At 38.7% G+C, this 27,721-nt stretch overlaps 1 protein-coding gene across 2 annotated transcripts in view; it reads right to left on the bottom strand.

Moving 5' to 3' along the window:
* The window catches only part of LOC107263639, a gene marked incomplete at its 5' end in the record, with an annotated part of 118,119 nt that overhangs the window by 21,733 nt on the left and 68,665 nt on the right, over window positions 1-27,721 (bottom strand).

Raw genomic sequence — 27,721 nt, 5'->3', positions numbered from 1 at the left:
AAAAATTTTTTTTTTTTTTTTTTTTTTTTTTCATCGCGGTACAAACGCAACCGAGTCCTTTCGCGTTGGTGAAAGAGACGATTTCAAACGATATTCAAAGACACGTCCATGCCAAATGGTAAGCATCCGACAGGCCTCAAAGGGACTCTTGGCAGCGGCTTAAAATATAATTGAGTCGTAAGCAATACCGTTGATCCGAGCAGACATCAGTGTGCTGTATAAACTATATTTAGTATAGTTCTGCCTTCGACGTGCGTTAACCACCATACTGATAGTTTTTTTTTCTGTTCCTTTAAAACATCAAACACCATTGTAAAAGAGTCAACTGTGGCGCCGCTCTGTTTACCAAGTTCTATCATGATAGAAAGTTATTTAAATCGATACTAGAACAAAATATGTGGCAATTATAATCGAGACATACAATTTATTGTTAAATAATTATACTGCTAAAAATAATTGTCCAAAATTTATATATAAATGTATAATTTGTATTGATCAGTCAAGTTAAAAAAAAAAGTGAATTCGACATTAAAGTCGAGTAAAATTCATTACTGCGAATCAATGGCCTCAGTGATACGATTATTAATAATTATAATAGTATTACGTATAATTCCACTCGGATTACTTGAACGAAGTAACTGTTTATTTATTCTTTACGTATGGCAAGAGAATTCACGGAACGTCTATGGGTATTAAGAAAAGTTTAATCCAAGATAGGCAACCCCGAGTTATTACTTAAATTACTGAATAAGGTGCGTCAGATTCTGACACCAGGTCGTTATTAATTCTATTTCATTTGCCTCGCGGGAACTTTAACGAAGTCTTTCTCGGCTCACGGCTCTTCAGGAAAAGTCTCGGCGATCGGACGGAAGTTGATGCGAGAGAAAGAATTAAAGAGAAATAATTCATCGCGAGGAGACACAATGAGTTGCAGACTTATGAAAGTACTGTTTCCTGCAAAAGAAATTAGTATATTATAAAATGGATGAAAATCTATCTTTTAATGAAATTACGAAATATTTTATTAATTGCTCAACAAGTTAATAATAATACCAGATTTCATACGTCAGAGAGAGTGCCACTAGGCTACGCGCTAGCTGTCGGTTATTTTTAGCCGTATCGCAAGTTTACCTTATTCAATTTGCACTTAATATATTTATAGACTTAGACTCTCATTATTGAAAATACGAGGAAAAAGGGTCTAATAAAGCTGTCGGCTTAGTGTCGCCGATCGATTAAGTAATTACAAGTACAGTCAGTCATAAAAGTGGTTGCGTCTCTGTCGAAATTTTTTTTTTTTTTTTATTACTAATGAGAAAATACCAAGCACTTTATTTTTCAGTACACTTAAATGTAACTAACTTTTGGCTGTTCTAATAATCGCAAGCTGAACTGAATCGCCTTTCCACGAAGACCGAAATTTTTTCGACTATCTTAAAACCTGGAAAGACAATACCTGGTGACATTGGATTTGACCATTTTTAATACTTAAAATATATTAAGTAATTTCATTTGCCATTTCGCGAGTCCCATTGTCAATTTACGCAGTCTCATCATTACAGTATAACTTCGACGTGGTCTGTACACAATAGTGTGATTTATCTTAAGAATATTATATGGGTGTCGGTATCTAACTTTGGCTTTCTAAGTAACGTGCATCTATTCTAAGGAATACGAATAATTTGCATGAAAATAAAATATTAAACTTGGATCTACCGAAGTTCGTATTTAGTCATGTACAGTATCCAATCTTAATTATGAAGATGATCCGTGAATATGTAATCGCATAAGTGAACATTACGTATTAATACGTAGATAGGAATGAAAAGCGCAGGAGTTCTAAAAGAAAAGAAAATGTTTTAGCATAATAATTTAACAAGTGAATTCATAAGTTTCACGTAATAAGAGGAAAGTTGAGATTACAGCAGGATCGATATGGAGATGTTTTGCTTTGGTATAATGTGAGATAACTGTTCTGAGATTTACAATATAGATTGTCAAGGTGTCTAAGATCACATTTTTAGAATACAATCGTTACCCAGAGTGCTCATTATTTGACATCTTGATGTATGCGAATAAGCGGGGCTTTCATAGAGCAAAAATTCTTTGGCTGCAGACAGGTAGTACTAGTGTATACAAAATTTTTTGCATGAAATCAAACTACAGTTTTTGAGAAAAACGAACATCAGAGAAAAACAAACCACTTAATTTATCGATGCAGTGTTAATTACCAATATTAAAAAATTGGTTGCCGTGATCAGACCAAGCCACTGTCAATACAGGATTTTTGCAAGGTTTAAAAGATTAATTTACATTTTTTTCCAAACAAAAACTATTTCAACGGTACGAATGATTAAAATGCTTTGTATCTTTTTTGGACCCTTATCATAGGGGCTGTGCACATTTATACTTCAACAGTGAACTCTCGGTGTTTCGAACCAAAGTGTAAAAAGGAATTTCGTTTTTCTGTCGTTTCCGGTCACATATTTGCATTGCTGAATGTAACACTTTTTTTTTTAACTTCATGTATAATAGATTATTTTCCAACACAGGATTGAACTTTTTGTTGAAAAATAAATGCCCATTAGGAGGATGTATACTTGAAAAATAATTTCAAACGATGGAAAACACAGCAGAGTGCGTTAAAGAAATGCTTTTTGATCAGCTTCTATATTAAGGGTGGCAGCCAGACAGTTTCATTAAATTTGAATAATATAATTTGATCAATTTGCATTTGCATCACACATGTGCATCCATGATATAATCCTTAGTCTTCAATGTAAAGTACATAGGATATTTGATACGTATGCGTATTCAATAAAATAACGCTAGTTTAACCCCTTACAGCCATTCACTGCAGTAGACACCCCCGTTCGGTTCAGAAACTATCAGTTCGATTTTCATGAGACTCACATGACTGAATTTGAATCTGTAGTTGGAAATGTAAAATTCATAATGTTAAATCGAATATGGCGGATATCCATGATGATCGCGCAGGACCGTTTCGATGAACCATGTATGAACGTGAAATTTTCAGGTTATCTCGCTGATTCGATTAATAAATTATAATTCGCGCATGCGTCTCTTGGAAAATGTAAAAATTACCATAGCCATTAAAATTAATGATAAATGATTGATTATATCTATCGATCGCAGCAGACTCGTACAGGCATTACAAACGTTTCATTGGAACGAGCCAACTTCAAAAACTAAAAAATACATACGATACAAGTTGTTCATAGTCATTCGCATTAATCATCATACTAATCTCATGAGTGTCTCCTCAATTTATTGGCAAAAGATTGAAAAGTCGAGAGCACGCGAGTCGATAGCGCCATTGTTACTCAACATGAAATTTCGTTGCGCGATGGTACATGTACACATAGGGGGGCGTTAATTAGAAGACAATGCAATACAGGAATACAGTATAACCATAGAGAGTATGCAACTATGGTGAAGTGCTCCCCATGTCCCTATGGAGTAGCCCCGAGGCTCGTGGTCCAACGTGGGAAACAAGCGTCCTGTTTCCCCATTGCCTTTGGGGCACCACCTCCCCCACATATATGCTATATTACAAATACGAATATAGACGAGTGATAGATCGTAGATGCGGTGCAAATATCTGGGAAAACATATCGATACTGCGTGGGCCCTGGGTTGGCAAAAAGGAAAGAAACAAAAATACCGAATCATCGTTCAACTTCGTTAGAACGCCGAAGATCAATCGACTTATGGAAAATTAGGTAAATTTTTCTTTTTTAGCCAAAAAAAAATATTTTCTAGTTTAGTTCTCAATGTTGAAGGATATTGATCGATAAATCGTTATTAATTATGTATATATAAACACATAAGTTTGTGCTTGATATATTGCAAAACTGTTTTTATCGTATTTTTTTTTTTAAGGAAATCAATATAGGTATAGATGAAAATAAAGGATTTCATGTAATGATTTTATTTTTTATATACATATATGTAAAATAAGTAGGTGATAAAGATACATTATTCTTTATATCCCATGTGGATAACATTTTTGGGAAATGAGATAATTAGTTGTTCCTTTAGGTGCCCCTGTATACATATATGTACATACATACGTTTTTAAATGTAATTCTTGCCATTTTGTTGTACGATAATTTTTCATCGCGATCTCATCCCGTCAATTGTGCCGCGAGATATCACCGCGCGCAGCACGTTCTCAAAAGAATTGGAATCGGCTATTATCGGTATGAATAATGCAGCCTGATCGAAATATGGAAGATACGCACGCACAGAGTTTAAAGTTCCGTTTTAAAGTGAGCCGTGACTTCTGAGAACTCGATTTGCGAGTCTCTCTTCATTAGCCAGTGCCACCCTTCGGGTCGTCCTTTGAATATTAAAAGGCCGGCGCACTACGCCTCGGATGATTCGATTTAAATTGAAATTGAACGGAGAAAGAAAAATCGTCGTGATTTTCTCAATCAGTCCTGAAACCCAATCGATTCCTTGCCCAAAGTGATTTACACCTTTTCTTCCCCATTGCCAAGTTTCCAGTAAATGCTACATTCTCGAATCACCCGAAGCACCCCAAAATGACATTTTGCCTTTTTCGCAACAAATCAACTATAAATGACATCGTATCGCGTACATCGAAAAATGTAATAAAAAAATATTGAGTAATAAATAGAATTAAACAAAAAGTTTTTTTTTTTTTTTTTCATAATATATTTCCACGAATCATCATTTCTCAATACTACGCCGGGACCATGTCACAAGCACTATACCAAATAACCAACTACCCTTAATAATTCAGTGTTACATTAAACATTAATACGAGCATTAGTCAAATATACCCAAATAACAAAACTCATAACCGTGAAAAGTTATTTCACAAATTTTTACACCACTCGTGCACAATCAGCATTTTTGAGAAAGTTAGGGAGTGTCCCCATGCATTAAAGAGAGAGTATTGTACGCAACTGTATTTACCAATGACAGCAGCGACGGTTACGCGAACGTTGACGCCCTTGACATTGATGTACGAGGTCACGTTTTCAAGTCATCCCTCTTTTCGGGATATAGAAAAGAGTAATCTTCTCGGCGTGTGGCCAAAGAATTGCCGTTACGTTACGAATTAGATTGCGAAGCAAAGTGCGAGTGCAAATGCGTCTAGGGTAAAAGTGGGAGGATCAACGGACAAGCGGAATCGCGGTTTCGAGTTTCCACCACAAAATAGGTTCATCAACCGCGTAGCCGCATAGTTAACAACCGAATTTGTCAAATAACTAAATTACACAGGGGACAGGGTACGGCCGGGACTGACTCCCAGGGCACGAGGAGGATCACTTGCAAACACAGCCGTACATAGAATGTAATGTAGCCACGTATTATACATAAGCTTCCAATCAGGCCTTTATTCACGTGAAAATTACGAAATTATAGTCACGTGCCAGCCAGTTCATCAACCAGGGTTAGTCCTCGTACCGTCAGTTTGCTACTTGACAGTATACATGAGATCTATACGTCACGTACATGCAGGCACGTATAGACACTGCAGGCATAGATCCTGGGTCATATAAAAATTTTATTTTCATCGTGAAAATATTTTTACCTCACATTTTCCATTCTGACAAACTAAAACGTAGATTTATTTTTTTCTCGACAAAGGAGACGACCGATAAGCAAGACTCGAGCGCATTATGCATGGTACAGTGTTGCACGACTACATGCATAACGAGTAGGCAGGTAAGGGGCAGCTATTAGAAAAATTACATATTGACGGTTAAGTTTGCCTAGTAAAAAAGGATCGTGCTGGTATTTTTTCCAGGAAGTGTAAGATTCCTTGAATGGATGTGCAAGGTAATCGGGTGAAAAATCGACTGTAAATGTATAATATTACAATTATATTAGCTCGTACTTTCGACAGAAATGGTATTATACGCAAATAAATATATCCGCTTAAGGAAGCATCGTGAAATCGAATTATAACGTCTGGAACGATACGAAAATATTCTCAGGGCCATTAAAGTGAAATAATCCCAGGAGCCGTAGAAATTATCTGTCTCCTTTGTAATATCAGAAGTCGGTACAATAGAACCTGGACAAGCTTAATTACTTCTGGTTATACGAAGTGATTTCTGGGACGATATTTCAGAAACTTTAAACCCCTATGGAGATTCGTATACTCTGTATAGCTATATACATTAACCGCGCTCCACCTTACTTTACGTACCTTAAACACCCTATTGTTTAGCTTCTCCGTTTGCGAGAATTTTCCATATTACACGACATCATTGAAATATTATTCTTTATAAAGATAATTACGAATTCCGTAAGTTATCTTTAGGAACAATACCAAATTTCATCGTGTGACTTATTATTAATACGCGTTACATTACTTGCTTAATTGAGTGTATGTAAATACGTATTCAAAGGCAGAAAATCTCAGATACATCCACAGGCTGTATGTTTATCTTGAGCCTTTATTCTTTTTAGGCACGATTTTATGGATTGCGTGAAAGCGATTAAAACGAACGCCATTGCAAAAAAAAAGTATCTGCCTGGTACGATAGTCAGTATGAAAATTTCGGTTAGTAACTGCAAATTGACATGAAAAATATAAAATTGTGAAAATAGATGAAACAGGAGCATTGGCAGGTATCCAGTATTTCCGGCTCTAATTTGGCAGTCGCATAAAACTTGTTTTTTTATACGATGGCGGATGTAAAAAATACGATTGCATGATTCATGCGATTGTGACTCAAGGTAAATTTATTTTGACAGATATTTTATTTTCGAATAAAAGGTTCGATTTTTCGATTTGTTTTGCACCCACCCCACCCTCTACCCCACCCGTCGATCCCCGAAGCGTTATATTCGTGTAAAACATACATTCTTTATCTAAAGCTAACAGATGTCAGTTTTACCGAATGTCACGAATCGAATGCTTCTTGTCACGTCACTGGCAGTATTTCATCACTCCGATAACAATTAATTGAAAATGGTGAAGTAGTTAAATTGTCACGCAGAATATCAGAAAACTGAAGAGACAACTCTATGTACTCTCTGACTGCTAAAAATAGGGGATGCGAATTAAAAAAAAGCACCCTCTTCACATTAAAGTCGAACAGCACCAGGTAGATTATATTAATTACCGATAACCAAAATCTTAAATAGGCTTCCCTTTCCTGTTTATCGTCCGGTTTTTATTCCCCTAATTCTAATCTCATTCTCCGAAAACAACATAAACACATTTAATCCCCATTCGGAAAAATCGCAGTACCCAATATGCATCTCGCAGCCTGCATTCCCTAAAGAGAGAAATAAGAGAGTCCCTGTATCCAAGAGGGGTGCATTTTCTCTAAATGTATAAAGGGGTGATAGTGACAGGGGTAAGACTTTATTAATCGATCTCAATTCACTTAGTGCGTCGACATAGACAAGCGTCTAGCCCCATCGCCGAAGTTTCTCCATCCTTGGTGCAACTTTACCCCAAGCGAAGTTTACCCCATTGGTACCGCGTAGGTTGGTAGCCATGTAAATTTTTCTAGGAATACATGTTCATGCATTTATCTATAAGTTTTCCTCGTCGCAAGTAAACACGCGCATATAATGTGCAGATATAGATATACGTACACGTGTGATAGACTTCACCGCGATTTCTCCCCATGTGGCGCACGAGGGAGAGAAACTATGGGCGTTGCCAGAACCTCGGAACCTATAGAGATACAAGGGTGACTGGTTCAACCAGACCGTATCACCCTCTCTAGATGTAATGTATTCACCCTTTGAACCCTTCTGGCCAGTTGTATGCCTACGACAGAATGGTCATTTGTTGGGCACACGCCTCATCCCATTTCAAAAACTGGCGCCCATGTAGCACGCCTACATGAGGTAATATGGCCAAATACAAATATAAGAGTTATACCCCTTGGTACGTACTGCCAAGAATGTTTGGACACAATCGACCGACACGTATGTCTGCAAGGAAACCGGTCAGCTTGTAAATTGTTTCGATTTGCCAGTTCAATCTCAGCTTGATTCCACATCTTTTCGTCATCCGAACACCTCGAGCCAATGGCTCTTGGAAAATTACCAAGTCCACCGGTGATATTGACGTTGTCTATACGTATGTATATTCAGCGAGGATATTGTTCTAGTTATATGTCAGTTGTTAGAGAAAACATTAGAAACACTAATAAGGGTTAGTAGAGTTCTTTTTGTGTGACTTTTATATAGCCTATTGCAGTTGTTTAGGAACTTTTTCAGACATTCATTTAGGATTATAATCGTTCGTTGTAACGTACTCGGATTTTTATTACGTCAAACTCATTTATGGAATTGAACGGTATGACGGGTCGAAAAGCAATTAAATACACAGTAATTGTACAGTTAGGTGAATTTTATAACAAATATGCCGTTTGATATTAAATCGTAGGAATATATTTTGGTTCAATGAGATTCCGTCGTAATTTGCATTCGTGTATTCCTCTGTAGATTTACCCTGGATCCGTGACAGTGTACATTTTATCGATGACGATCAAACGTTGAAAATCGTGACAGCGAATACACGTGACTAATAAGAAATAATAAAAATGACCAATTGCAATAATAATTTCGTGCAAGAATAAAAATTTGTGTAGAACAAAATTGTACAGCGACTCGGTACGGTTGGTGTAGTTACATGCATATTGCAATTTTAAAAATTCTCTCGTATAAGTAAAAGCATTAAAGTGGATTAGCGTTAACGTAAAATCGCGCTCACACGGATCATTTGTCAGAACCACGTGAATATACGTGTGTACGATGCACAGCGGTCTGAGAGGCTTGCGAGCGACAAATCCCGTATGCAGGATGCATACGCACTCGGAATATGAAATGCGCGCGTTCTCGGCACACGTTCACCCCTCTTCTAATGCTGTTACGCATTTTTAAGCATTCAACTCGGTTCAAGGGTTGCGACACGTGCGGCGGTTTGTTAGAGACTTTATTTAAGGACCTACATACGCTACCATTGCTCTATACATTTATCCGAAACAATATAAGCGCATTATATAGTCAGACTTTTATGCAACTTCTATCGTTCGTTATGGATTCAAATTTTAAATGTGCGAAACATTTTTTTTACAAAATGAAAAATGAAAGAGTAAAATTTCTTCATTGGTAAGCATTACAAGTAATACGATCACGTTACGTCTGTGCTGCGTTATCATATGCGAAAAAAAATTTTTTTTAATAATTTTTAAACTAGTCTGGGCAATATCCAGTTACGTAAATCCAGCATGTGAGAAATTTAAATTTATTTAGATACCGGTCCACGCTGAGGTTAAAGACATGCATTGACTCGAGCAACACTTAAACGTGCTTAGATTCGACTAAGACGAGTGTTCTTTACGAATAGAGCGTATTGTGACGTGTATATGGAACACATACTCATTTTAATGTATTCACCAACACGTGGATGGACGGAAGAATGATTCAGGACATTTCTCCAGCAGCTGGTCTTTTATGAGATAAGTGACTCGAAGCAACGAGTGTTTTAAATTACTGTTAATTCTACAGTCGATTTTCGTTACCGAAGCACATCGGTATTATAATCACGTACATGCGATCGATACTATTGTAAGTACGTGTCGGTATGGTATCATTATGCATTGTATACCCGAGTACGTTCACCAGGTCTGTCCACGAGTTTAATGTTTTTTTAACAGTTTGCCAAAAAAAATGTAATTCTTATTAAATCGCACATGATTCTATAGATAATTTCTGTTACAAATTACACATGCAAAATAATTTGAACTGAAATTTGTCCATTTTAGCCTACATTTCCGTGGTACCATTGAACCCCACGTGATATTTACTAAGGATTGCATTGTTTAGAAACTGTCAAAAAAACATATTGAACTCACGGATCGACTATAGGAAAAATGCGTCTGAGACGGTATAGCCAATAACACGGAAAAATGTATGCCGTCTAAGATACCTTTTTCTACTATCTGGTTAATAAAAACAATCAGGAATGTCTTTGAACGAAGCCTTCGCATAAGACAAGCCAAGTGCCTTGCATTTCATCTAATCCTACACTGGCTTTTAACCGACAGTGATACATCAGTATCGTAATCACGACATACGGAATGTACATTACTACACTACAGGTTGGTCGTAACCTGCTGTACGTGACAAGATATCATTATTAGACTTGTCGAACAAAAAACTCTGACGGAATGATCAAACGATTCGAAATATGTTCTGTCTGCTTTTGTGTCCCATAAGACGAATGTCCCGGCCTTATGAATATATTACGTAACGTTCGATCGAGGAGTCTGTCATGAGTAACGGACGTATAATAATTAGTTGAATTCTGTGTAAATAGTATCAAAGTGTATCTTGTATGTACAGGAGGGTTGGAAAATTGTTCCACGCTGGTATTTCTACTTTTGGCGTAAACTATGCTTACGTTATACGTTGGCTCAGCATCAAGGCAGCAATGAAATATCCAGGAGCCGATTGTAAGAGGTAGCAGTTTCACTTACGGTCTGACCCTCCTTTTCTGCCGATTCGGAAGGTTCGGGGTCACGTTGGGAATTGCAACTTCCCTCGACATTACGTAGCGCCACGCACTATTTTTCACGCAGCCACAGTGCACGCAACGATTAGACCTATCAATCGTGCGCCGTGGGATTGGGGTGCTGAGAACGAGAAACACACAAGGGGTAGGCCGACAAGAAAGACTGAGGGTGCACTTCCATTACCAATTAGAAATGGCAGGATCGATGGGTTTTTCACTTAATAACAGGCTACTCACGGTTTCACGCGCACGAATTGATTTCGGTTGCTTATTGCGTGCGCGAGGGTGTGATTGCGCGTGTGGAAGTAGATAAAAAAGAAAACAATATGTTTGAAAATATAATAAAATAAAAGTTAATAATTCACATAAAAAAGAATAAATGAGCAATTTTGTAATCGTATTATTTATATTTCTTAGGAGTTGGAAGTTTTATCATTGTTGGTAAGTATTAACTTTATAATTTTTAAAATCGTACAACACAGTTATTATTTTTTTTTTTTGTACAATGTGTTCCTTACATTTTTCTTATTGTTATTCATATATGCAGAATTTCGGACACCTGTTAATATTATTCTTCCATAACTAAAATAAACAATCTCATGCGTGTTCGTGTAAATATTTTTTTGTTTGCCCTGTCTTAGAAAGAAAATCAATATTTTTATAATTTTTTTATCAATGTACTCAGTACCTACAGCCATCCAGAATAAGAAAATTACATAGATATAGTGTTCGAAACATTTTCGAAGTTTATTAAGATTTACACGTAACAACGGAATTGCTTAACTGTATTGAGATTCGAACTGAATCATGTGAAATTAAGAGAGTAAAACACATTCAGTCCATTTTTTCGTACACTGGCGTACATGATTTTGTCATAGTTTCTCAATGACAAAAATGAAGTGGCACCCACTAGTAGATATTGATAATAGGATGAAAAGCGAGATTCGGAAAACCTGGAGATTCGAAAAACAAGAGCAATCTTCGAACGGAAATTAATAGATGAAAGCACCGGTAACCCCATGCTCTTTTCTTCGGCTTGGCCAGAAGATATAAGAACCACATGGATATTTATCTGTGCGACTACAGTTTTTCAAGAGACGAAGAGCATAACACGCGAGTCCCTGAAGTAGAAAATATTTGTCTTTCTCCGTTACGATATCACCTACATCCTCGGATCAGAATAATCATCGATCTCCTTTTGTCGTTTGAATAAATGAGATTCACTGGAGCCACCAGGCTATGGATGGTATGCATCTTACTTTACATCTGGAATAGAGAATTCCTTCGTTTACTCTTCCTCGTTGAATATCCTCTTTCGTTCGTCTATGTCATCGTTTTTTATGATCTCCGAACGTGCCCCTCCCCATTATATCCGAGCTCCCGCGACAGTCAGCATTGTTGCGACACAGTGAAATCTGTGATAACGTTATGCCTCAGCACGCCGGGCGAATCCCCACTGAGAATTTTACACATGACGGATAACGGAATCCGTTAACACGCGATTTCCGCGCAATTAAACAACTGCTTACCAAATAAATCTCAAAGTTTCGCTTTTTCCGCGGAAGCTGCCGTTCCCAGTGACATCAATTCTTCTGTCATGTCAGGAGAGTAAGTGAGATAGAGAGAGAGAGAGAAAAAAATTCCTATAAAAAAGACAACGAGTTTTGGCGACACGAAAAATCGGACAATCCTCGCGTTAAGTCGATCTCCAACGATAACCACCTACCTCCTTACGTCGCTAAATGGCGGGAAAATTAGAAAACGTGTAGCACGAAGTGACAGGGCAAAAGTTCAAATATACGGAAGAAGAAAATTAAAGAAAAAAAATTTATCATTAATCAGTTTATCATATTATGATTATAATTACCGATCACTGATAAAAGTACCTACTCTTTCGAATGAGTATAGATCAAATGAAGGTATGTGCACGTGTCAATGGAAACACGAAAGGAATAAACGGAGCAGTAATAATTCACGCTGTTTTCATACAGTGTTGTTACTATAAGTGAGCTGTTTGTCCAGCTATGGGAAAACAAGACGATCGGTAATGTCCCGTACAGTAGTCGGATGCGAATATAAAAAGTTGCTATAGATACACGAAACACACAATGCCACTGGACGGTAATATTATCTGCACGCATTAGCGACGTACTGGGAATACGTTCTATAATGTACAGAGTTCTAAGGATACTTGATCGATATACATTACACTCAGTATTAATATCGAGGGATTCGATGCGATCTGGTATAACGTCCATTTGGCGAGAAGAGGAGCTTTGTGAGGAATATCGCTAATAGGTTAAACGTTGAAATGACATGTACATAATGTAACCTTTGTATTCGTGCATAGAGAAAAGAACTCCTACCAGATAGCAATCGTTAGTATTTGAACAAGAATAAATACTAGTGGCAGTGACAAGAAATCTGTTAAAATTTACTGGTTGTCTCACTGGTTATCTTCAGCTGCCTAATGATCCCAGAGGTCGAAGTCGTAAAATCGAGGAAAAAAAAAAAAAGAAGTATACTCATCAATTTTAATGGAAACGTAATCGTTATCAATGAAAATGTATTATCTAAATACTAATAATCGATCTAGTGATCGGTAGTATAAATTTTTCTCAAATCAAGGAAAGTATCTGCGTCTTACGAAATAGTAACAGTAAATTCCTTTGTTCTCTCAACAATTGAACTATACTCACAACGAGATTTCGTGACGAGCGGCGTTCGCGAAATCATTAAACACGCCGTTCGAGTGTGCCGTGTGTACCGGCCTGCACCGTAATTTTCGTCGAGCTGTCCATTTGCGTTTGTAAATGCAATTACGCCGAATGTCCAAAGCAGACGCTTAGTGGTCACTGGTATACCTTCCACCCCCTTAACCACCCTTTGTTCCCGGCGGCAATAAATGAGCACTGAATCTATTAATGGTTGCCCCTGTGCAATGGGCTATAGAAGGTCCACTTGCTACAGCGCGATATTCCACGTTCGTCGTACAGTGGCCTTAACTTTTAATGGAGTGATGCATTTTTCAGAGATTTAAAAAAAAAACTGTAAAGTAGACAAGTCAAATACGTTCAGTCGATTGTTCAATCCCTATGAGAATCAGTCCGACCCGTGAGTGCACACTAGAAGCTACTTAAACTTTTCTTAAACGCAAATAAAACCTTATTTTCTTGAGGTTGGCATGGGTTATTCCTTCTTCTCTCTCTTTCTTTCGGGCAGTTTCCTCGATTGGCGTGACAATAAATTCTAAAACAAGGTCCTCCCTCCGTCCTCTATATATACATCCTAAGAGCTATCAACGGGCGGCACTCGGTATCGGAGAGAAAAGTTTTTCCGAGACGAAGAAAAAGTTTCCTTTTCCTTTCGGTTCTCTTTGACTCAGTTTTCGGATAACACGTGTACGTAAGTGGCCACTTCCTATAAAGTCGGCCCGAACCGATTCTTATATGTCGTATAGTTTTCACATATGCCCTTACGCTTTCCTTCTTTAGGCTGCTGTCTCTAATGGCTCAAACGTTTAACCCAATTCGTCGTAACTCTGCCTCTTTAAAGCTAACAGTGAACCATCTTGTGTCGGTGATGCTATTCGGTAAGCGCATTACCGGCGAGTATAAGAGAAGATGAAAATAGGAGGGCGATGAAGCTTCAGAGAGAGGGAGTTGGAAATGAGCGAGTTGAAGGGGGAGCGAGAGAAACAAAGTCCGACGAACCCCGAGAGAAGCAGCAGAGGGAGCTGTGACGTCGCTCGATGAAAATTCCACTGAAACAATGACGTCATTTTATGTGATTTTATGAAAAACTTATTCCTTGCTTCTGATAACTGAAAGCTTTGCTGATGATAAAAGAACTGGTGATGCTGAACTTTGACTTTTTGTTTCATTGAGAATTTATCAAGCCTCCTAATCGCAATTTGTGAAACTCACTGAAGACAATTCTTTTATCAAGGATACATTGGTAATTGATCGCTTCTTCTTTAAGATTGGTACCTTCAGTCCGACACTATCAAAAGAAAATACATGCAGATATCAAAACCTGTAAGCAATCCCATATATGGACTGTTAAATATATAAATATTTTTCGAACAATGTTTTTTAACCCAAGCATCTTCATGTATCTTTAAATATAAATTCTTAACTCGTAATCTAATTCTGCTCGTAAAGTCGATTTTAGTTACCCACAGATCACAGATAATGTCTAATTGTGGTGAAATTCGTCCAATTTCATTTCTGGTATCAAACTGTGACCATGGTCGTAACAGTGCACTGTTACAGTAACTTGGCAAAGCAAATGTTAATTACAGGTCTATGAGTATCCAAGAGAATTAATTTAGTCGTTTTAATTTTTCGTTTCAACAGCGTGACTACAAATCCTCCTATACGTTCAACTACCAACGTCTAGTTGTGGCTGCGAGTCTCCCCTTTCATCTTCAGGACTTTTTCAATCGACTTTTACAAACCGACTATTATTAGAGAAACGCAAGTTGCATCGTGCCAAGAAGAATTTTAAATTTTTTGCGTTCACCTCTGTATTTATATCGTGCAGTATGGTTGAACGATTGCGTGAACAGGAAGTGCACTGGTGGATGGACCGGAAGTTTCGTTCGATTGTACGAACCTCATTGTACTCTTTCATTTTATCTGTCGATATAGAACAACTTTCCTCGATACCTATTGACTACATAGAGTGCGGTGCATTTTTTGTAGAGTTTCATTTTTCGCTATCGTTCGTATTTATCAATGACGTGCGTAACACCATGCAAGTGAAGGAGGTCAATAGAAAAAATATTTACCAATTATTTATGAAAATATACAAAGTGAATATCCTCCCCCCCTTCTCCCCTCCTCCACACACGTATAAACCCTCAATGATATTATAGGATATAAAAATATTTTTTACGAATTTTGAAAATAAGCAATATTCATGAATCATGATATATATACATATGTATCAACTCGGAATACCTTGTTTTGTTCCTTTAATTTGGACGATAATAATTTTAGAAATTTTACCACGTAATATTAAATAATTATCAAATTATTATGAAAATCCTACGCATGAAATTTATATGGTAAAAATATATTAAACGGTGAGACTTTCGTAAGAAGTCGTATAATCGTTGTGTGGTATTTACTGAGACTGGAGTATGAATATCCCAGGTCGATTTGTATGGCTATGATATTGGCATGTCACCCCATGGTGTTCCAACCTCATCGGATCCATATGGGCGACATAGCATCCCCATAATCCCGAGCAGTACCTACGCAGAAGAGAACCAAGCCCCATGCGGAGCTCAGCTGCAGTCGTGCGACGATCAATTGTTTTATTTTCTTCGTCGGCGAATAACAGATATTCGATTACATGCGGCTCTAAGGGTATTTTTTTTTCTTCCTTGGCAATTTGACTGGCTTAGATCGGTAGTTCGCGATACATTATGCTACGATGGATAACCTTTTTCGTATCTTCCCATGCTATGCATATATTTTGGTATAGGGTGCGAGATAAAAAATTTGAATTTTCATATTTTATAATCTTTTATCACTGCATGAAAACAGTTCTTTATCACCGTTACGGTTGTTGCCATCGTTGAAAGAACATATGTGAAAAATTTATCCCGCGCTCAAATCGCCGGAGAACGGTCGGCCGTGTTATGTAAAATAATTGTTTGAATATCGCACAGTTGAACCAATTAAAAAATTAATGAAACAATTTCTACCATAAAAAATAATTCTTTCATTTCGAAACGATTGGATCTCGCCTATACAATAAGAGAAAAAAAAGTCGAAGTCAAAGTCTCAAACTACCATCCCCAGACGTATACACTCTCCGAGGATTGCGCATGGCTGCTTCTGTTTTCGCGAGAATTAAAAACAAGCAAACACGTTATTGTGAATTACAATGTTCCAGGTCTTGAACTCGCAAGCGGCGACACGGAGCTGTAGACGTAAACGTAAACGAAGATGGGAGCGACGGGAGGTTGTACAAAACAGAAGTCCCACTGTAAGGAAGTAACAAGAAATATTATCCCTTTTCCTTTCCTTGTTCAACAGTTGCGTGCGAGACAAAAGGCGCCTCGGCCATGTTGGCCTGGAAAGTGGAAAGAAAAGAAAAGCCTTGCGCGCCCACGGGAATTACGACTGGGGTCCGCGCGGAGCACCTCCAAGTACTCGGGAGCACCAAGTACCAAGTACCAATAGTCGAGATACTCAGTACCTAACAAGTAGAGAGGACGGAGTGCCGGGGACTCTGAAATACTAGTAGCTCCGAAGCACCGTGAGGGGCGAAGAATGAAGGAAACAAAACAGCGCGCAACTCCAGTGTCTGGCGTCGTGCAAGTGGAAACAACTGACTGGCTACTTTCGTGCTCGTACGGTAATATTCCCAGGGTGCTTTGCAGGGTGCGTCACCCACGTTACAGCATAGCCGAACACTTGCTAATGAATGCATAGTTCGAATATAGCTTACTCAATTGGTTTTCAATGTGATATCGAGACACTTGTGGTCTATCGCTTCCAGACTAGAGTTATTGCGTAATTTATCGGCGTGTCGTTGGTACGAAGAGGTTTTGTGAGGAGCGTAAAGTGACGTGAAGAGGCACTCTATAAGTCGTATCTTGCTACTTTAGTGACGTCCGGTCAGCTACGAGACAGCTACGGCGCTACTTCGTAAACTTTTCAGTTACCCCTTGCGGGAGACACGTGTCACGTATAAGGATCCTCTGCCATTCGGGCGAATCGACATTGAAATTTCTCGACGTTCCCTACGGTCATAAAGTATCGCAACTTTATTTTAAGCGGCGTGTAAGTCGTTGAACGGTTTTCCAATTTGGTTTTCAATTCAAAAACGGCCCCGGTCTTTGGTATGTAAAAATTTTCAAAATTCATTGGCTCTGCATGGGTCCTCACTGGGCCTATACGGGCCTAGCTTAAGTGTACTTTTCTAACGTTATCTTTTAGTATGACATTAGAATCGATTGCCGTTCTTATAACTAGCAAGAAAATATATAGTTCGTATGCGATCTGTCTATTGGGTAAATTTCAAAATATATTCATTGCTCTACTGAGAAGCTCAGTTTAAACAAAGAGCCATTTTTTCCCCCAAGACTATTCGCTGCGATAGTTTAAAATGCACCCCTTGACTTGTATGACTACGAATAAATCCTGAGATATTGGTACCTAATGCTGTCTTCTACGTTCCACTACATTTCACTGGCTTCAAGGGGAGAAAAGTATACTGGGGCTAGACACGATCGGCTTGAAGGCCGTGTTTAGCCCTGCAGGGAAGACGATTTGGCATTGGTTACCCTTCCGCGATCAGGAAAACTTCCTTTTTAGCTGGAGAATCTAGAAGCTTGAGATTCCGAACGTATCTACTTTCTATAGGTATAGTAAAAAAAAAGTCGATATCAAGAAAAGGACAATTTTTACGAAACTACAATACACAATTGTACAAAGAAATACGTATACTTTATCGAAAGCGGAATATATTTATTTGAAACACAAGATATGCATGCAATGTGTATTGCAACATCCATAAAAAAAATGCCCTAACCTTCAGTGCAGTTATATTCGTATTGAAACTTTAGAACAATTTTCTTGTAACTAATTTCTCTTAACGAATGAACTTCATCTTTGAAAGTTGAAGTGTATACTTTCTTTTTGGAAATTTTAAAATTAATTGTGTTTTTTTTCCACTATGGCACCAGCCATCTTGACAGAACGTTGAATTTCTACAACAGTAAGTTATACTTCGAAGAAAGGAAAATTATAAGAAAACCAGAAAATTTCTTATTAACCCGTTTTTCCACGAATACTTTCACCGACTTTGTCGTTCTATTGTATTCTTTTTTAACTTTTTACAACTCATCTCTTTTTTTTTCCTTTTCCCGTCGCTCCCTCATTCGAACGACTGGATGGACCGAGAGGGAGAACCCTTACTCACAATGAGACGTTTACCCCGTAATTAGGGGCTGCTTGCGCTTCCGTTTAAAAATAAAAAGCAACCGCAACTGTAGCTGCGAGCGAGGGTGCCAAGCCCTGAGCTTCAAGACGATATGCTATTCTTACTTGCTAATCTACTCCACGACTCATCCTGCTCTTTTAGCATACGGACAACGTTTTAATTTAATTGTGATAAATTGCTTTAACGCCCGTTTTGTCTAAGCGTTTAACGACACGAGGAAGTTTTTGAAATTGCAATAATTGAACTTAAAGGGAGCCATGCATTTATGATGATTAGCACGAATCCCACTGCCCTTGCCAATTAGCGATAGAAATATTCTTCAATAGAAATGAAACAAGAGAGCAAGTCAAGAAGTGCACGCAGCATACATATTCCCACGCCCCATAGTAACTCTATATAGAACACGTTACCAGAAATGGAGTTTCGTTTTGTCAAAATTGTACAATCGTCTTCTCGACGTTCTTCCAATGTGTCTCAAACTCGGGGATCCTTCAAGAACAATTCCGTTCCGTTCCGAGCAAGGAGTTCCTGGGTCGAAACGACAGCATTGCGTGTACCCATCAGTGCAAGTCGAGCGAACACGAGTGAGACAACCGACGTGTTAGTAGTGCGTGCTCGAAGGTATTTCTATTTTCTTGCTCTATCTTTCTTTTTCTCCCGGCAACGCGAGAATAGGCTGCGGAGTCTGGGACGATATAAAAATACCACAATTCGTAATCCAATTTATGACACGCAACAAACAGCATTACTTCCTGCCCCTAATCCATGGGATTTTACTCTCCTCTTACCGTTCCTTCCATCCCTCTTCCACACGCACGTTCATACGCAATTGCTTACCCTCCCAATGCCTCATCTCTCTTTACTCTCACTGTCCTTTCGTCTGACTGACGACATCGTTGTCTGTCGCATCCTCCTCCTCGTCTCGTCATCCGTCGTCTCAGAGATCCACCTAAGCCCTACCGAAGTTAGAGTGCGCGCGCCGGCATCTCTCTATTTCTATTTTTAGGGCCACTAACTAATGCCTTGGGACTGCCGAGGCTTATTTGCCTGCTGTCATCTAATATTTTCACTGATTAAGTCTGTTTACAAGAGTGTCACGCGAATTAAGAGACAAATTTATTTGTTTTTCGGACCGATGGTCTCGACGAATCACTTATTTCCGATGCCCGACGATCTATTCTCGATCGGAGTGAATTTATCGACTGGCCGTAGCCGTTACGCCATTAAGATTTAAACGATCGACTTTTAACGAACGTCCCACTCGGACTTGGTTGGTATTGATTGTCGATGCTTCTAGACGGAGATTTCAAACTTTTACGAGGTTTTTAAATACACGGTGGCGAGACAATGTAGGGAATATATATATACACATACAAGAATGCTAATTCAAGACCCTTTTTTTTTTTAAATTTAAACAACGTATTTTTTTAACAACCGTGTCTCTATAGGATATCACTTTAGATTATTGATATAATTTTGCGATTATTTTTTCAAATGTAAAATAATAATACTTACGTAAGAAATATCACTTAAACGTTCTATACGGTATTCCATAGATCTGTCCGCCACTCTAGCTAAGAAGGAAAATTCTATTAAGCTTTTAACAAGAATTGAAAGCAAACCTTTAATATCATTTTACCTAGCGATTCGTTCCTTCTAAGAATTCCATTCAATTCGAAAAAATTTATATCAAAATTAATATTGATTATTCAAACGAAATACACCGTAATGTTCAACAATGAATAATGTATTTTATATATCTAAATAGAGAAGCATCCCATTCGTGTAAAACAAGTGAATTAATAAAAGAAATTATAAACAATTAAGGTACTGGGTCCAGTGGTAGAGATCAGTAATGGAAAATCTTAGGGATATGCAGTGAGTGCAAGAGAGACGAGAATGATTTCTTATGGAATATCCACACTTGGTAGATACAGTATCTAGACTATGTACACACAATGTCTCGACTGGGTCCACTACCTAAGTCATATATTTACTTGAATTCTATCTGCCTGAAATCCCCGAAAAGACTGGTTTTTATAAATATTCCTCTTGGCCATAGATTATCATTCACGCCGAAATTTCAGCTTTCGCTACTTTTTGTTCCTTCGAAAAGTCGTTAGCTTTTCCTTAATTAATAAACCATCGATCGCACCGATATAGGCACTTGTGTCAGGCGCCGGTTAAAAGTAGCGCTAAGTGATACCGAATAGCGGACAGCGAATTGATGGAGAAATTTCGTCTTTTGGCATCCACTCGAATCGATAACAGTGCGAGCATGGCGCAACTGCAGCGACGTGAGATTAATTTCGTCTAAAGCAACTCGAAGCGAATACAAATTTAGTGAATGAAACAATTCCGACCTTGTTCGACAATAATTCAGGAACGTCGCTTTTCGCTGCATTGTTCGAGGGGCAAACTCTCGAACTGTCCTCGGTTTCAGCTTTGAACGTTGAAGCAGCATGTTACACTTCGACGCACGCGATCACACCCTGCCTGACAAGGGTTGCTACATTATAGACTATGAATACAATGTATATACGTGGACATATTATATAGTACATCATATATGGATGCGTGTGCAGACGTACAGTATATAATTCAAATTCCATATGTCAGGTCTTTCGCATTTTCTTTTTTCATCCTTGTTTTTCTTTCACATGGACAGATTATTTTTAGCCTACCCAAAAAAAAAAAATTTTTTTAAAGAAGCATTCCCCACTTTTCTTCGACTTCGTATCTTCTACTGTACATCTTCCTTGGCGGATACAATGCCGATGAATTAATTCATAGTCTGATTGCAAGAAGAAATCAAAAGTCACCCCTAAACGTATTCATGCCGACGATATTTGCAGCATGGGCGTTAGTGTAGTCGAGAGGCACGTCTGAGTTATATGACTTTACACAGAGTTTTGAGCTTTCAAGTACCCGGTGCGAAAGTTCCTTCTTTTTAATAAACAGCCCTTAAGAGTTCGTTTACATCAGTAGTAGGTACCTACGAGCCGTGATGTTATATATATTATATACATATGCATATGTTGTACTTAATTTCTCAAATGACTGTCAGAACGAACTTGCATGACTTTCTCAGCCATTAATACTAAACATACCGAAAATTTTTTAAAAACGTATTATTGGCTTTAAAACGGTCAAACGACCTCTCGATGGTACGTTTAGTGTTAAGTAGTCTAGAAATTATAAAACTTTTATATTATACGTAAAAGTGAAGTACATTTCACGTTGTTCTTTATTAATGATTGTGTATATCATTTTTTTATTTAAATTGTCACTTGTCGTTCAATGGACGTGATCCTATGTAAATTTTCATATAAGACGTGAAGTATCCCATTAAGGTACCAAACGCACTAGACGCCTCATGCTCGTTCTGGATAAAAAAAGCGGATGTAAAGATACAAGAAGAAAATACGCAAAGATGGAAGAGGCGCCACGCTGATATCCGTGGCGCGAAACATAAATAGTTCAATCAAGGTTGGCTCAACGGCGTAAGCTCTCTTTTGCTGTTCCGTACCCCGTCCACTATGTCGCCCTGTCCCCTCCGCCCCTGAAGTAAGTGGGTACGCCGCCAGGCCAACGGGCGCAACTCTCGGCTGTCTCGAAGCCGGCTTCCCCATATTGAAATATTTAATATTTTTAATAGAAAAACGATCCTTCGGGGCGGGTTTAAGTTCGAGCGATTCTGCTCCCAGGGATCTCCCGCTGGAGGGTGAGGGGCAGTAGGGGTGAGAGAAGGACGAAGGTAGGGGAAGAATATACTGAGTATAGAAAGGGAAGAAACGGAGGGGGACGCAACGCACGGCCGGGGTAGCTACTGTGCAGGGAGTAAGACAGAAAAGAACAGCCTCTGGTGAGGCCATGCTTTACGGAAAGTTCAACTTATAAATTGCCTCGGCGCTCGAGCATCCAGGTATCCTTCGGGCCCTTCGGAGGTATTACTCGAGTTTGATCGACTGTCTGCAATCCCCTCTCCCTCGTCGTTACCCATACCTTTGGCAAAACAAGTGTCTTCGAAATGGCCAGATTTTTCAGAATAAAAAATGATCCGCGCAACTTCGGCTCACGTCTTTCCAAGCTGTCTGGTATGATCGTTACGTAAAAAATCTCACGGCAGTTTTAATTTCGCAAGAATATGAAAGAGCTCGTTGTAAGTGTACGTATAGATTTTACGATGTGGAACGTAATATTAGGCATATATATAGAAAAGTACATGTATGTACACAGGTGTAAATAGAATTGATCGTTTTGAGATCAAATCATTCTTGCTCGAGTTAAGTCAGGTATGACCGTAGCCCTAAAGTAGATGAAAAATGACAGATCGTTATATATATACAAAATAGTATAGTCGAACACTCCTCATCAAAAAAATTATCGTGATGGATTTATGAGAAATAAAATTTTTATAGTCAGCCAGATATGTTTTTGCTAATCCGCTTACGCACTTGCGTAATTCTACCTTAAATCAGATTAGGTAAGTCATGTCGGTAAAAAGAGTTCGAACGTTCGTACATTCTTTTACTCTCCCTTGTCTCTGTCTCTGTCCTCCAGCCTCCTACCGTAAGCCCTATGTTCACTTCTCCATCAGCAAGCAACTCGTGAGGGCCTAGTCCCTTGGGCGCTATGTCGAGAATGCGTTCGAAAATATCTCAGCGACGCTCCGTCCTCTGTACCTATATACCTAGTACACCGAAGCCCGTCCTCCAGTTGAAGCTCTGCGTGAAGCCTGAGTTATGCGTCCCGCTTGACCCGGGCGATTTTTCAAGGGACGACGATTTTTTTCGAAGGCTCGATCGTTTATAACGCACGCTCGAACGCCTGGCGAACTCACGTCCCGCCCTGGACGTCTCAATACATCACCGATGCTTTCTGTTTATTCTTCATATTTTACGAGCTTTTCGTTCGCAGCTAAACCTTTTTTTTTTTCGCATCACAGACCTTAATCCTTAACAATTTCTATGCTCCGTATAGCTCGTTCCAAAGACAATGAATATTACTTTTTTAAATTTCACTACGTAATTCCAAAAAGAGAAATCCACCATGACCCAAATAGAAACATTATTTGCGATTTAAACAGCTATCAGAATCTCATAACTAGTTCGTATATTCTTTGTTCTAAAATAATAGCAAGGGTTAACTCAAACCATGGAAATAAAGAAGCCGCTTAGAGTTAATCCCCCCACCCGTGTCATCTTAATCTCCTCATTGCCGATCCGTAGCTGCTTGCAATAAAATTGCGTAATCCCCTGGAAACATATTTATTTCATTTACACCCCTTCGCGCGACATATCCATGCCGTGTAAAAGCAGTCGGAAAAAGAATCCTCGTACTCCTCTGCGCCCCATGTTTACGCACGACGAACAATTGTACCCCCAGGTTCAGCAAGCCTAGGCACAATGACTAGGAGCTACCGGTAGATTTTATCTGAATCGCATTAGCCACTCTTGACAGACCTAGATAAACTGGAGGTCAAACAGTACCTTTCGAGGTAGCCAAATGAATAAACAGCGTTAATATTTACGTCGATAACCTGCCGGGTTTTACGATAGACACCTACAGCAGCAGACGTATAGTGACGAGAAAAAGACCTTTCAAAATAACCAGTGGGAAAAAGTCGGAGAATACTATTAATAGGATAGGCATTATAATGCGAGGAAATATATTGTTTAATCTGTGTATTACCTGGCAACAGACAACCAGCTATACTGTGTACAGTGACAGCAACTATACATATATACCGCGTAAGCTATCTGGAGAAAAGGTCCTAGTCCCGAATATTTATTTAACTTTGTGGCTGTTGGTTGGCAATGCCTTCGTTCTCGCACGCAGAAATTACATCCTTCCTTTCACCCTTGTCTCGCCGCAATATTCCACTGCCTACTAGGAGTCGTCCCTATGAACCCTCAGGAGTTAGGTATATACTTCAGGTTGAAAACAGACAGCTTTCCCGTTCCGAAATTTTCCTACCCTGCTTCGTCCCTCCCTCATTCACTATTCCTTGCCCTCTCTCTCTCTCTCTCTCTCTCTCTCTCTCACTCTCACTCTATCTCTCTCTATAAAGCGGAGGGCTGAAGTTGCCAGCTGTCAAGCGCTCGAGTGGTTATAGAGAAAAATATCAAAAGCCCCGGCGGCATGTTTCTCGCGCGATAACTCACTGCGGTTCCGTTGACAATATGGACAACGTCGCACCGGACGATTCATCTGTTTGATTTGGACGTCGACGATAACGTCGGGATGAGCTTTTCATCGAGATAAAGCCAAGTTGCGATACACCATAGTTCAGACGGGAAAGTTCCTCGTCCAGTTGGGTCCCTTCATCCTGTCGTCAATCACTTTGAGAATCTTTCGTCATTCCTTTATGTCTCGGTGTCTCGTGTAATTGGATGAGATAAAGAGAAACCGTTACGTCAAGTATATATATATATATATACGTATATATAAGCACTGTCTTGCACTCGTATGACCTTCGACCCTTTTAAAATAATCGTTAGTCAACCTAGAAGGGAGGATGAGACAAAGTCAGATACCAAAGATGAATTATTCAAGATTCCTATACGAAGCACCTACTGTGTCTCGAAGGATACGTGTATCGCTGCGTGGGAAATTATCATAATACTCCGTGAGATCGGTTGCGCGATCACATAATAATTGTTTTAATTAATGTCATTCAGTATGGTGTGTATATGTACTTCAAGGGGAGGTGTTCAGGTGTCTAGAAGGTTTTTCGATCTAGGAAAACGCATAGAAAAAAATTTATGGCTGCTACAGTCTGGACCCTATCTTTATTATTTAATTATTTTCCCGAGAGCGGGCACAGGTGCGCGCATTTAACAGTGACATCAGTGTGTACTCGGTGAATGGGGATGCGGTTGTTTTATTGGCAGAATTAAGAGACTTGCAGCGGCTTACTTTATAATTAACGGAAGCCTTGCGTCAGCCTTTGGTATTTATCCCGAAGAAAATAGTCTGGCGACATTGTGTCCCAAGTGCATGGAAGCGCTCTGTAAATGAATACACATTCCCACGTTTTATGGGCGTAATTGCTTATTAATCTGGGCACTTCGGACAGGATAAATTTGTCCTTCAAGTAAATGACGCATGAGCATATTTCTTTTAAGTTTAATCGAAAAATTATTTTGAGAATGGAAAACGATGGCTATTATATGTACATCCAATATTTTTTATCGTGCTACAGTGTTATGCGGGGATCCGGTAACAAGCGTCAGTACAGACAAATTACGATATCGATGGGAACTAATGGATTTAAAATTAATTTTAAATCGATAGAACTCAAATGTCTGAAATATTTATTGAATTTATTTAGTAATTTCATGTACAATTATTAAATTATTATTAATTACGATATATGCTGATTTATATGGTCGTCTGGAATTTCTCTCGACTAATGAATATTTGATTAATAATTTTTAATAGACGTTACTGTTCACGCAACTGGTTCGTGAAAAAAAAACTGGACGATATTGGCCCATTTTTGAAATGACAAATGTCGATAATTTATTTTGCAAAATTTTAACTGTCCAATTAATGCTTGCAAAGTTTTTAAACCTCCTTTATCAGGATTAACATTTAATACTTTTATATGCATTTACTCACGCATGTAGAATTATAATGATCAGCTGTACGTACCTGTAACAAAAAAAAATTTATAATTGCAATAATCACACAACTGATAATAACTTAGTAAGTTCGGTTAGAAGATAAGTGCAAAGTAGCGTATGATAATTTTGAAAAATTCAATGCCACGAATTACGACGAGTCTGTGAAAATTTTCTTTGTTAATATTTAAAAGAGCGAAACCAAGGTAAAGGGTGTTTACTCGAATGGATTCAATAATAAATCTTAAGTGCATAAGCTAATAAGATATCAGATTATACCTTCTTGCGCGTAATCGGTGAGAAATAGCGAAGGGAGCGGAAAGAGAAGTAAAAGTTAAAGGAAGATAAAAGAAACGAAGTGGAATACGCTTTAAGTAAAACAAACGTTCTTAAGTTTCTCGTGGCAGATAGTTAATTATTTTACGTCGCGCGTCTCCCCTAACGCGATATCTATTCCCGCTTAAACTTTACCCACGTTCTACAAGAAGTGGCGAGGCGAATCAAGTGAAACGCAAAAAGGAGTCAGGCTGATGCAAAAACAAATTCGCGTTTGAAATCCTGAATAATCCACCGATACGGAGACACTTCGTCGTTAAGATTTTACTAAAGAAAAGCAGCAAAAGTTAGCTCAAAGACAATAAATATCCATTAAGTATATCCATACGATAATCTTGAGTAAGAACAGAAGTAAACAAAAGTTTCAAAATTAATTTACAAAATTTTCGAAAAAAAAATACACGTTTCAAAAAATTGATAAGACGAGTTCGCTTTACGTGAGAGACGAGTTTTCTTATACACGTGGAAGGCAGTTATATTCCGGTGATGTTGCGTGTGCGATTATGGGGCGGAGTAAGAGAAACGAGGGCTGTCTGGGGATGAAAGTGGATATGGAAGCAGGTGGACGAGAGGCTTTTTCATTCGCTGTAGCTCAGCGGAGGACCATCGAGGCAATCGTATAATTTCCGTTTCTGTTTCTCATTCGCTTTCCTTTATTTTAATTTCAACCTTTATACGCTTGGCAGAGTGAAAAACCGCGAGCGAATGCTTGTTTGCGGCTGCACGAAGCTCCGCTTCCGTCGGTGCACTTTTATCAGGAAAAGTAAAAGTAGCCTCAAGCGATTAGAAAGGTTCGTTACCGTCCTCGTGAGCTCGCCCGTCACTCTGGAACGAAATACACAATTTCGTGGGAGTCAATCCATTTTGCGGGGCATCTCTTCGTGTCGAATTCATTGACCGCGCTCATTTTCCACGTCGAGAAAATGTACGTTTCCACAAAGTCAGGATCAAGCACAAGGAAGAAAAGTGAAGTAGAGAAATAAGCAAAGCACATGAGTTGGTAAGACTCATATCTATCCAGGCGTTAGCGCCCAATGGTAGGCTGTCAAGAGATTCCGTGGTCGATTGAAAGTACCAACCTAAAAAAGCCCCAATGTGTGCCTATAAGGTAAGAATGAATAGCTATGTTCCTTAATTGATCAGCAATTTCAATGTAATTGCTGGATAAAGATTCGCACGAGCAATTCCAAAATATCTTAATTCCAAGTCCAAGTGGCTATGGTGAAACCGTGACGTGTATATTTCCACGGTG

Source organism: Cephus cinctus, unplaced genomic scaffold (genome assembly GCF_000341935.2).
Source record: "Cephus cinctus unplaced genomic scaffold, Ccin1 Ccin1_scaffold0160, whole genome shotgun sequence".
Classification (NCBI taxonomy): domain Eukaryota; kingdom Metazoa; phylum Arthropoda; class Insecta; order Hymenoptera; family Cephidae; genus Cephus; species Cephus cinctus.
The sequence above is the reverse complement of the archived record's forward strand: the minus strand, read 5'-3'. Positions and strand labels throughout refer to the sequence as shown.